Below are 13,105 nucleotides of genomic sequence, written 5' to 3'. Positions count from 1 at the left end.
GTTTTTCACAGCGATGGTGGTATAGTGGCGAGCATAGCTGCCTTCCAAGCAGTTGACCCGGGTTCGATTCCCGGCCATCGCAGTTGCTTCTCGCAGTGCTGTTCAAGCATGTGGGCTGCGTACTGTTTTACAGTAAAAACGTTCTCCGCTCTTTCTGCAAAGGCTTACAATGTCAGGCCAGGTGCATTCTTCATCGGCCTCGCTGCTACCGTTTGCTGTGGAAAGACACTGTTCACACAGGCTTTGAGTTCTCATCACTTCATACATATACCTTCTTACATGAAACTGTGATTGGACACGCTACTTCTTCATAAAGACACCCAGTCCCACTTTAAATATTGTGCTGAATGTTTGGAATGAAGATAACATTTTACTAACCATGTACTGATCAGCTCTTTGCGGTGGCAAAATCATCAGCTGTGTGTGTTACTGTTCATGCAAACAAGCAAGCTAATGTCAGCCAGCTAGCTTCAACCGCAGCTGTGCTGCACCAATCTCACGGAACTGCAAAACCACAAGCTTTCTCACCAAAGTCATGCAGCTACCGCATTTACAATCCAGCGTGGCCGTTGTTGTGCACATCCTACTTGAAAGACGTGTGGCGTAGGACTTGGAAGACGTATGTCTTTCAAGTATGTAGCTCCAAAACCAAATGTGGTTGTTGTGGCCGAGCGGTCAAGGCGATGGACTCGAAATCCATTGGGGTCTCCCCGCACAGGTTCGAATCCTGTCGACAACGGTCAGCTGTTTTGCGGCAGTCCAGACGTTGATTTGAGAAGAAGCCACGGCATGGAGTTCACCTGAGAAGGTGCCAGGAGAAAGAGCCAGGCCTTTGCTTGTGAAAATAGAGCACGCAGAAGCAATGGACCCAGCTATGTCCTGACAAAATTAGGCACATATTCAGTAAACATGGCATCCTTCAATTGCTCTCTTAGCCACCCCAGACGTGTAGTCATCCAGGATCCTGTCTGAGTACCGCCAATGACTGATGCGTCTGACAAATGCTGATTGCTTTGCAAGAGGATCGGGATTGGAGGGACAGCGGATTTCACCGGGAATGGGACAACAGCAGAAATAGCTTCAAACATCAAACATTACTGCATGAAAAGCACAAAGAGTGGACACATTTCATTGTTTGGAACACTGCTTTTCACTTCAGCTCTTTGCATGTAAAAACTTTGCTCTTCTCCACAGCTGGCTGACGGACACGCAAAAGTGCAAGCAAGAGTGGCCACAGACCCACTATGCCGGCCTTTGTACACTCTCTCCATCTAATGATAGAGAGGAAGGATACATTCACTACTTCTAGCCTCCACTATTCAAATTCAGTATTTTCACAGCGTCCTAAAAGCTTCCTGAAAAGCCTTTACACTGTTTTCCAAAACGCTGCTGTGCTGCCCCTTTAATCCTCCCCAGTTCCCTCAGTTTGAGATCCTTCTTGGACTTGGTGTCATGGTACTCCAAGTTTTGCCAAACTTTGCAACTGTTGTAGCCCCTATGTGTGCCTGTGCTAACGACAAGAACACTTTCACATGGACTTCAGGTGCACAAGCGAGCTTTGAAGAAGTAAAAAAACTCCTGGTGAATAGTCCTGCACTGGCACTGTTTGACCCTGCCTTGCGTGTTGTGATCTCTACTGATGCAAGTGACTATGGGCTTGGTGCTGTATTTGCTCAAGTGCAACCTGATGGCACAGAAAAACCTGTGGCGTTTGCTACCTGCACACTGCCTGCAACAGATCAAAAGTACTCAACTGTTGAAAAAGAAGCTTATGCTTGTGTGTGGGCTGCAGAGAAATGGAGAACGTATTTGTGGGGCCGACGTTTCACTCTGCGGACAGACCACCAAGCTCTGACAACGCTGCTGAGCACCAAAGGGTTTAATAGGGTTGGCATGCGCATCGCCCGCTGGTCTGCCCGCCTCCTGTGTTTTGACTATGATGTTATTTACCGCCCAGGTTCTCAGAACTATACAGCTGACTGTCTCTCTCGCCTGCCCCTGCCCGTTTCTTCCCATTCCACATCAGATTCAGATCATGAAATGGTAGCCCAAGTTTCTGCTGCCATGTCCTCACTTCCAGTTGCGGACTTTGACTCTGCCTGTTCAACTTGCCCTGAACTGGTTGCTTTGCGTTCACAAATACAAAGTGGCTGGCCTGCCTCAATCAAAGCACTTGATGTCACGCTTGCACCTTACTACAAAATCCGTAATGAACTCTCAACCCTAAGTGATTATGTTCTCAGAGGCTCAAGGCTCATTGCACCACTTTCAGTGAGACCTAAACTGATTGCACTGGCACATGAAAGTCACCATTGTGCGCACAAAACAAAGATTAAGAGATCTCTACTGGTGGCCAAAAATGGACTCACAAGTTCAGTCTGCCATAACCTCATGCCTCCTTTGCCAGTCCAATTACAAAACTGCACATACTAATCCTGCTCCTCTCCAACCCGTCCCACTGCCTGATGGACCGTGGAAAAAACTTGGTCTTGACATTGTTGGGCCTTTTGATACTGCAATACCTGCTTGTAGATACGTCATAACATTGACTGACTACTACTCCAAATGGCCTGAGCTTGCCTTTTCACCTTATGCTACTACTGATGATGTCATTCAGTTCCTCTCATCTGTCTTTAGTCGTCATGGCAACCCAGAGAACATCATAACTGACAATGGTGCACAGTTCACCTCTGTAATGTTCACCTCATTCCTCCAGAATAGAGGCATCTCCCACAGCAGAACATCTGTCTACTACCCAGCTGCAAACGGAGCAATCGAACGGTTTCATCGTGCCCTCCGCACCTGTATCCAGACATCAATCCAGCAGTCGAAACCATGGAAGGCGACTGTGCTGGATTGGCTTCAAGTTTACTGTGCAACACCGCATGCAACTACTTCCCTCTACTTCCCTCTCCCTAAGAACTCCTGTGTGGCAGGAAGATGCGTACTATACTGGATGTACTCCCTTTGCCTCCTGCTGTGTCTCCACTGGATACGTTGCACGTCACTCAGTTCAGAAATATCAGTTGAAAATGCAACGTTACACTGATGGTAGGCGTCACGCACGGAAACCTTCTTTTCTACCAGGAGAGAGTGTGAGGATAAGGAAACCCCACCATGTTCCCAAAGGACATCCCAGATTTACCCCTCCTGTAACAGTAACAAAAGCCAAAGGCTTGAATGCCTTCTTGCTGAGTGATGGAAAGAGTTGGAATGCCACTCATCTAGCACGCTGTCGCCCAGTGACTGAAAAGAACGCTGACACTGCTAGGCTGCACCACACTCAGACTGGCTCACCTACTGCCAGAAGACTGCCACGCGTCAAGTACAAGCCTCGCTGGCACAAAGACTATATTGTAGCATAATAGGTTGCTTCCTCTCTGTGCAGGGGGATGACTGAAGGGATCACCTTGCTAATCCTTGCTGTCCAAACTGGCCTCATTGAGCTGCAGGTCATCCACAGAGCCTTCCTCCTCTCTATCATCCTCTTTATTGTTGTTGCTTCCATCCTGCAGTCCATGCTGGAGACAGCTGAGTCCTAGCCCTGGGAGCATCTAGAGGCAATTAAGATAATATACCAAAGACTTTTTTCATGTGTTTATTTTTAAGAAAACTCTGTGTCCCACTGTTTGTTTTATTTTTTACTGATCATAAACAACCAGAGGTGTGGACTCGAGTCACATGACTTGGACTCGAGTCAGACTCGAGTCATTAATTTTATGACTTTAGACTTGACTTGAAAAAATGTTCTAAGACTTGTGACTTGACTTGGACTTTTACACCAATGACTTGGGACTTGAATTGGACTTGAACCGGTTTACTTGAAAAGACTTGATATTTCACCCCAAATATAAAATTTAACATACATATTATATAGAGATTGAAAATGTGACGTCATTCAGGGGTAAAACCGCAAAGGATTCTGGGAACTCGTGGCAAGAGGTACTAGCGCACGCAGGCTTTCAATTGAAATCACAGCGATAAAAAAGAAACACAAAAATGGCAAGAAGCCGTTGTATTATTAACTGCAATAGCCGGTCGCATGACAGCCACGGGAAGCCGACGGGTAAAGAGATCGGTTGTTATCGGATTACGTTGTTGAAGAGAAATTGTTCGAGCCATGTTTCCGAAGTAACAAAGAGGCGACGGGTGGCCTGGATTGCAGCCATTCAAAGACCAAATATAACGTCCCAGAACACTCCAGCTCACAGGTTAGTCTGCTCCAAGCATTCCCACAAAGGTCAGTCTGCTGTTGTAGTTAATGCGTCATTTTCATAACATAATTGGTGATATAGGTTACAAGCAAGTCTGGCGCTGAACAGAAATTGTCGCTCCTTTGTTTGTTGTGCATAAATAGTGAATTGTCCTGACACAATATTGCGTTTCGCTTCTGTTATTTTGGTACATTGACAAAAACATATACTTTTATTGACAGGATAAAACAGGTTTTTTGTATCACTAATTGTCCAGTACGATTACAGCATACAGTATTATTGTCACTGCTACATTTCTGTAACGCGTACCAGAAATTATTTCCACTGCTAATTAATTACCGTTGAGCTCAAAGGTCCTATTAATAAACGGTTAATGAATGTGTATTTATGAAGACAATTTGTGAGACTGGTAAACTTATGATACGTACGATGGTCTTTCGTTCTACACGGTGCATTTCAAGGTCCTGCACCCATCCGTCGGTAAACTGTACCTGGGCTTGTTGCAGTGACCTGAAGTTACTATCGTGCCAAACTAGGTATCCCCGACAGAATTTGTTTCCCCTGCGTCGGGAGCACACGCTGGACTGTCCAAATCACGGACAAACAGTATCCCACATTGTTGATTTTTAGTTTACAAACACTTCTTATAATGACTGACTACTCCTGACATTTTTGAGATCTTAGCTCTTTATACAACGAAGTTATAGTGGGATACAAATAATATCAGGCTGGTCCTGCCACAATTTGTTCCCCCTGTGTAAATCACGGACAAACAGTATCCCACATTGCTGATTTTTCGTTCACAAACACTTCTTATTATGACGCATTTCTCCTGAAACTTTGGAGGATTTAGCTCTTTATATAATAAAGTTACAGGAGAATAAAAATAGTTATTAGCCAAAATGTTTATGGTTTATTAAAATAATCCCATCTGATACCCCGTGAGCAATAAATATATAATTTTCTGTTGTAACCCTCAAACTGAATGGTAATGTAACGATACTAATTTTTCACAAAATGAAAACATCAGTACTTCCTGCATGCTCCCAGCACAGGGGAAACAAATTCTGTCGGGGATACCTACTTTGGCACGACACCGGTCCTACAACCGCATCCAAGAATAACATGCAGCTTATCTCAGAACTGTCGGTGAAAATTATCCTTGGAGCTAGGTTTAATTTAGCTGCATTTTAAAGAGGTGCAATTTCACAATTTGTGTATATTTTCTAAGTTCACTATTTTGTCATGTGTTGAGAAAAACACAGATTTAAAAATTACATGGTCTAATATTTACATTTAGCATAACTGCAACATTATTTTTTTGTTTTTTTCTTTTTAAAGACTCGAAAGGACTTGAAATTCAAAATTTCAGACTTGTGACTTTACTCGGACTTTTACACCAGTGACTTGAGACTCGACTCTGACTTGCCTGACATTACTTGAGACTTGACTTGAGACTTGAGGATAAAGACTTGAGACTTACTTGAGACTTGCAAAACAATGACTTGGTCCCACCTCTGGCTTTATCAAGTTTTATTTTCAGCGCTGTGTATTTTTCCTGCACGTCTTCAAGCTTGCAGTCCGTTTGTTTCTGTTTAATTTCTTGTTGCTTTTGTTCTTGAAGCAACTCTTTATTTTTGTTCAGTGTTTTATCAAGCTTTACCTGAAGCGCTTTGTATTTTTCCTCCATGCCTTGGAGTTTGCACTGCTTCATGTCCTGTTGTTGTTTTTCTTGGAGGAGTTCTTAATTTTTTTTGCAGAGCTTCATTAAGCTTGATTTGCAAGCCTTTGTTGTGTTTCTCCATGTCCTGGAGCTTGAAATCCATTTCCTTCTGTTTTATCTCCTGTAGCCTTTTTTCTTGAAGAAACTCTTCATTTGTGTGCGGTCTTTCATCAAGCTTTACTTGCAGCTCCTGATTCTTTTTGTCCTTCAGCACTAGTTTTTCTAGTGCTCTATCAAGCTTTGCTTGGAGCTCAAAGTTTCTTCCCTGCATTTCTAGGAGTTCCATTTCTTTCAACTTTTGAATATCTTCCTTTTCTAGAAGCTGGTTGAATGATTTGTCTACTTGATCAGGAAGTTGAATTTTGTCTTCCTGATCACAAAGAGGAGAGTTGGGCTTTACTGTTTTTTTCTGTTTTCTCTGAGACATGTTTGAATCTGTAAACTGTCACTCTGTTTATATCTGAATTAACTAATTTCAAGAAACTGTTGCAATTACCTGGACTGCCTCAGCCCAGGTGATGTAACATTAGCAGACAGAGGGTTTGATGTTGCAGAATCTTTGGAGCTGTACCATGCTGAACTGAAGAGCCCAGCTTTCACCAAAAGGAAGAACTAACTGGGCCCTAGATTGCCCAATCAAATCTCTTAATGCCACCTGCCCTCTCCTACATTAACTGTGGGCTCACCTTGTAGAACAGAGTTGAGTGTGGAAGAAATGGCAAAAATATGGAGCTGAAAAGCTGAGAGAGAAAAAGAAATGATAAATAAATCAATGTGTCAAATTAACTGACATGTTAGCTGGTAGAGTGCCCACTGCATTATATATATATCATCTCTTTTTTATAATAAATAATCAAAAACTTTATTTAAACTAAGATTTTAAAAAATATGTGCAGTGATTGATGTGCTCTCAGACATGTGCTTCAATCCACACACAAATACAAAACAATCTGACCACACGTACAACTGTTTCACAAACTCTATAAAGCATTCACACTCCAATGGATGCATCAGAAAGCAGCTTGGGATTACAATCTTGTCCAAGGATATTTCGCCTGCAGACCGGAGCAGCCAGGGATCAAACCAGAAAACTTTCTGATCAAAAGCTGACTTGTGCTAAATGCTGAACGGCAGCCAACCCATTTTAGCCATTTAATGAATGTGCCATTTAATCTTGGCTGCAGCCAAGATTAAATGGCACATTCATTAATTACAGAGTTACGGATTGTTACATGGAACTCAAAAGAAATAATGAACCCATCTCGTGTCCTGTGTCTTCTATAGCTGTCTGTACTTTTACTTCCAAAGTTCATCAGCAAACAGTTTGCAGGCCTCTAATTATCAGGCTGTACTCAAGCGCTTGAATTCAACCTAAAAGCTGTGCTGTCATACAGAACCAAGTACCCTCCGCGGAAACTATAGCTAATGTCACAACTGGATCTGATGAGACAGCTATGATTTCTGGACTCGAAGTAAATAATCCTGAATCAATTTATACAACATCAGTTTGTTTGTTTTGCTTTCATAACAAATAGTTTGAGCCATATACAAATACAGAAGTGACAAATGGAAACATATTTACAATCCAAAGTCAGACTAACAGTTTTCAGTAGCACAGTCTTTTATTTACAGTCTGCTTCTCCTGGTGGTAAACCTCTATCACATGTTTGGATTAAAAATTAGGCCTATATAGCTGCTGGTTCCAGCTTAAGCAATATGTTAAAAATACTAAATTCTTCATTGATTTGAGCTGTGGGGTTTGCTATACACTGGCAGAAAATTGTAGAGTAAATGGTGAAAACGAACAAACCAAATAACAAGATCCTTGAATTCCATCTTTTTTATTAACAGAAACTCCAACAAATTTGTGCCCAATTGATGATGTTTGGGACATGAAAAGTCCAGTCCAGCAGGTGGCGGTAATGCGCCTTAAAGCTTTAACCGCCAAAAAATACAAGAGCAGAAGAAGAAGAAGCCGAGTTCCCGCTTTATGGCGTTTTTCTCTCCGATTATTGTCAAGACTGATTTAAAGGTAAGCACCGAGCTAATATTAATCCGAGTCTAGTTAATCTTGAGTTTAGCTCCTGAATGAGGCTTTCTGTTGCTCTCCTCGGTGTCTCTTCTCAAGTTTTTGTGAACAAGTTGGAAAAAAAAATCTGACTAAATTGACTCAAGCTGCTTTAAACTAATTTACAGAAAGATATCAGCAAAAGGTTGTGAAACACAGAGAAGAAAAGAATTTTATTAGAAGAAAGCTTTTAAATGAGCTCATTGTAATCAGAGTTTCTGTTGTTTTATTAGTCTGTTATTAAGGCTACTTAGCATCTCTGTGGCACCTGCACAGCTTATGAATGCAGCTTGCTAACTAAGCTAGCTAGCGCCACCCTTCTTCCATATAAGGTCACTTCCGGCTCCAAAAGACCCAACATGTTGGCGGTAAAAGTGCTATAATGAAATACATTTATGAGAAATGTAAAAATAAATGTGTTCCAGGCTAAAACACAGCTGCCTTTATCAGCGCAAAGTTGTGATGAGGCTTACTCAGATGATGGCTCAGATTTCTACACCCACTCGGATATACAGATGAAATCAAGACAAGTACATCAATACAAAAATTCACAGGATTGTTCAAAATATAATAAATTGCATGAATATAGGAAATCTTCCTCTCAGTGACTGAGTTGTCTCATTGTGTCCTCATTTTTTATAAATCAAGGCCTGAGTAACCCAACCTTAAGTCTTCATTAAGGTTTTTGTCACATAGATAGAAAATAAACTCAGAGATTAAGCGGCTGTTATAAACAGAGTGATTAGTTTATGTAAAAAATGTAGTTTGTTGTTGTTCTGGTTTACGTGCTGAAAATGGTTTTATTTGTGTATGTTCAATGTGTTAGACTTGTACATAGTTAAATATATGATCAAATAATGTTGAATCCTGGATATGGATTTGTAAGCAATGAAATTTGAAATAAGGGGGTAGGAACAAGAAAACTTCATCCTACTCCTTTTCGAGCACACACATTCTGTAGACATAGATATTTACATGAAAACTTGATGATTTTTAAGTTTTGTTATTTTTATTTTTTTCTGTTGTTATTTCAATTATATTTGCATGTTTGAAATAAATTTTATCTATCTATCTATCTATCTATCTATCTATCTATCTATCTATCTATCTATCATTTCTCACGGCACACGTATATTGTCGGGTTTTTTCTTGGCCAGGGCATATTTTAAAGAGGAATTGCTCTCCTGGTACTGGTGTGCCATACTGCTGAATTTGGTATCGGTGTTCAAACCTTTTGTGTTTGTTTCAAACAAGTTGTCCACCCAAGGAAGCTAAAATGTGTTCTGTGTGTTCTCAGATGAACATATAAGACACTTTGACTCTTCAGTGCAGTGTGGAGCTTAACAAAGTTCTGTTTTGTGTCCCAGCTGATCAGGAGGAGGAGAAGAGTCTGACGGAGCAGCAGAGGAAATTTCAGCTACTTGGACTCAGCTCAGCCACTGCAGAGAAAACAATGAGCTCAACACAGAAGGTGACAGATACTAGTGTTAAGAAATACTCCATTAAAAGCTGAAGTACTGATACAGTATGTATATTTTATGCTAAACTAAGTGAACCTTGTGCAATATTAATGTAATGTAGAAATAATGTATACAATGTATACAATGCCTACATCTTAGACGGTGACGTTGCCTCTAAACATCAAAATGAGCAGGAAGATGTTAAAGTGGGATTCAGCAGGATTCAACCCTAAAATCAGCTGTAGTGGCTCAGTGTGGGGAAAAGGGTCACAGCTCACAATCATTTCTATTGAGAGCTCCAGTAGATTTTTTTTAATGTGCAGGCTGTGATCAGCTGACCTGCTGCTCTCTGTGAATTCAACCAGATGTCAGCAGATGTTTCACGAGTTGTCCTGGCTGATTTCCTTTCTCTACACTGACAGTACACTGTCTTTATATTAGACACTATACTGTTGATATGTGGGTGGAGCTCAGTGAATGAATGTCAGCATCATGAGCTTAAGTTTAAGTTAATCTCTGCTACACTTGATGTAATCTAACTCTGACATGAGCACCACAGTCACTGTGCACCAGTCACACACTGTTCTTTACTTAAATCCATCACATTACAGTAAACTTGCCTGCTTATCCTGCACTAACCTGCAGAGGATTTTACTGCAGTCTTTACATCACATTGTGAGACAAACTGCACACAAACAGTTTGTGTGTTTACTGATGTTTGTTGGGCTGATAGAATCGCTGCATTTGAAATTACCTGCCACATAAAAAATATTACTCCATTTATTCTCGCTCGTCTTCTGTATTGCTAACTAGATGTTGAAATACCGCGACCGCAACTTATCAGCACCTGCAGTCGTTCAGGTTCTGGTGGTGTTTGGTGCCACACTCCACCTTCAGGTTTAAAACTAGTGTTAATGGAGGGAGTTTGAAGCTTCAGTTTGTTCAATGACTGCATTTCACTCACTGACTCTGTATCTCTGTCACTGCAGGACCAACATGGACCGAGAAGTCAGCGCTCTCAGGAGGCCGACAAACCTCACAGAAGAAAGAGAGAGAAAAAAAACACCTGTGACGAGTGTGGGAAGGATTTTACCTGGAAGTTTAAACTAAAACAACATCAGCTCATCCACACTGGAGAGAGACCGTTCAGCTGTGACTTGTGTGGAAAGTCGTTTTCCTGGAAGAATTCCCTGAAAAGACACCAAGTCGTCCACAGTGGAGTTAAAGCTTACAGCTGTGATCAGTGTGGCAGAGCTTTTACTCGAAGTAGCCACTTACAGAGTCATCTAGTTACCCACTCTGGAGTTAAGGCATACAGCTGTGACATCTGTGGAAAAACCTTCAGCCAGCTAGGGTACCGAAATATACACCTACGCATTCACTCCGGAGAAGATGTGTACTGGTGTGATCAGTGTGGTAAATACTTTACAACAGACGCACAGTTACAACACCACATGTTTACCCACACTGAGGAGAGACCTTATCAATGTGACCTGTGTGAGAAGACTTTTAAAACTCCACAGTACCTGAGAGAACACCAACAGATCCACACCAGAAAGAGACTCTACAAGTGCAGTTACTGTGAGGTTTGTATTTTTATTTTATTCTTGTAAGTTCAGTCTGACTGTTTGGAACAAGTGTGCTCATTAAATCGTGTTAGCATGTTAGCACTTCTACTGCACCGAAGAGTAGCTCTGAGCCATTATTCAGGTTTTCATTTCATTTAAGTGTAAGTCAGATGTTACTGTAATATTAAATAAGTATTGCTGTAGTATTATGGTGGTAGTATTGTAGTTATTGTAGCCCAGTAAACTGAGTGTGTTAATTGAAACAGTAAAATGTAATTGGACGTCTGCAGAGATGCTCTTTATTTCAGGCGACTTCCAGGATAAAAGTGTTGAAGGACTGACTTACACTGTCTTTGTGTCTTTGTTTAGAAGCAGAGCGACACAGATGGATCCACTTCTCAACCCTGTCATCGCTGTGGTGGTGGGAAAGACTTTCGTTGTGACATCTGTGGAAAAACTTTCAGTCACCAAGCCAGCCTAAAAATACATCAACGTAAACACACTGGAGACAAACTGAAATACTGCAAAGAATGTGGGAGAAGCTTCCCCACATCAGCTGACTTAAAACGACATGAACTCTTTCACAGTGGGGTCAAGAAGCACCTCTGTGATCAGTGTGGGTCATCCTTCACCACTGCAAGTCAGCTTAAAAGACACAAACGAGTCCACACAGGAGCGAAACCATACAAGTGCAGACACTGTGACAAAAGCTTCTCACAGTCAGGTAGTCGTAACGAGCATGAACGTACACACATGGAAGGAAACTACAGCTGTGAGCAGTGTGACAAGAGCTTCAGTAATCTCAGTTCATACTCTGCACACAAACGATCCCACGTTACTAATAAACTGTTTCACTGTTACCACTGTGCCAAAACATTCACTTCATCATCTGCTCTGTGCAAACATCAGCGCGATCACGCAGGGCTGAAATCATTCCCATCACAGGATCAGAGTGAATCTGAAGAGAGAGAGACATCCTCTGGTTTCAGAGTCCAACTTAAAACCCTGGAGATTAGGCTCCACAGAGTTCAGGTCGGCTCTCCTTAAGTTTAAGTTAAAGTTCAAATGAGGCTGTGAATCAAACTGTTCCTATAGTTCAATGTTAATCTTTATAAATTGTTCTTCTGTTTGTGTTCAGTCGTTACCTTTTTTTTTCAGTGGTTGGATTAAAAATCAGTTTTCTGTTGTTTAAGTTTTTATTGAATGTATTTTGTTAAATAAAGTTAAAATATTGTTAAATAAAGAATTGTTTGAACGACAAAGATTTTGAGCCATGATGTCATTTCCTGTATTTCAGAGTAAAGACTGAAGTGACAAATGGAAACATGTTTACAGTCATGGAATAAACACTGATGGGTCATCTGTAGGAAGTTCTATTGCTGACCTGACAGACTTGACCTTGTTTACAAAGAAAGAAAGGAACTGATGACATGTGTCAGCAGAGGCTTTCAGGGTTGTTTAGAGTAGAGCTGATAGTCTTAAAGAGAACATGGCGATTATGACAATTTAACACAATGATCTGAGAAAAATATCTGTTTCTCTCATTTTTACTGTATTCTGATCAAATTTCCAACATTCTTTTAACATTTCAAAAGAAACCTGCAAATTGTCTTTCTTCCACTTTCACACTTGGCCCTAAAAACACCAACATCCGTGCATCACCCTTGTGTCAGTCTAATGAACCTAACATGTGATTGATACATAACACACATTCACACTGGCTGCATATATCAGTCCGGGGGGGCAGAGCAGAACTCTGTATGAATCAGACGCGCTCACATATTCAGGCTTTCCAGAGGCGTTTACCATCAGAAGAAGCAGAACAATGAATCATCAGCACCCTGCAGAAGAACACAGCAAGCAACAACTCTAACAATAAAGACGTGCTGGAGCCAAAAGATGCAGATAGCGAGTTTTAAACGATAACGCACAGGATCAAAGGGGGAGAGGGTAAAAACCCACTGCCTCCTGAGATAAAGATCAGCAAGTCAAGCTGGCAGCAGACGACACAAAACGCTCTCTGGAGGAGGCGGCGACTGTGGAGCAGGCCAACGGAGAGGCGGATCGGCAGA

The 13,105-nt window shown here is 41.5% G+C and overlaps 2 non-coding genes and 1 pseudogene across 2 annotated transcripts; all 3 read left to right on the top strand.

Annotated features, from left to right (window-relative positions):
- LOC146625124 (uncharacterized) overlaps window positions 1–13,105 on the top strand; it is a 238,552-nt pseudogene that overhangs the window by 154,292 nt on the left and 71,155 nt on the right.
- Window positions 11–82, top strand: trnag-ucc (transfer RNA glycine (anticodon UCC)). Its single transcript has one exon. It is a non-coding gene; the product is annotated as a tRNA-Gly (tRNA).
- On the top strand, window positions 658–739 carry trnas-cga (transfer RNA serine (anticodon CGA)). Its single transcript has one exon. It is a non-coding gene; the product is annotated as a tRNA-Ser (tRNA).

This window comes from Diplotaxodon limnothrissa, linkage group LG9 (assembly GCF_057381915.1).
Source record: "Diplotaxodon limnothrissa isolate DT_005_m linkage group LG9, D_limnothrissa_male_GT1.1, whole genome shotgun sequence".
Lineage (NCBI taxonomy): Eukaryota > Metazoa > Chordata > Actinopteri > Cichliformes > Cichlidae > Diplotaxodon > Diplotaxodon limnothrissa.
The sequence above is the reverse complement of the archived record's forward strand: the minus strand, read 5'-3'. Positions and strand labels throughout refer to the sequence as shown.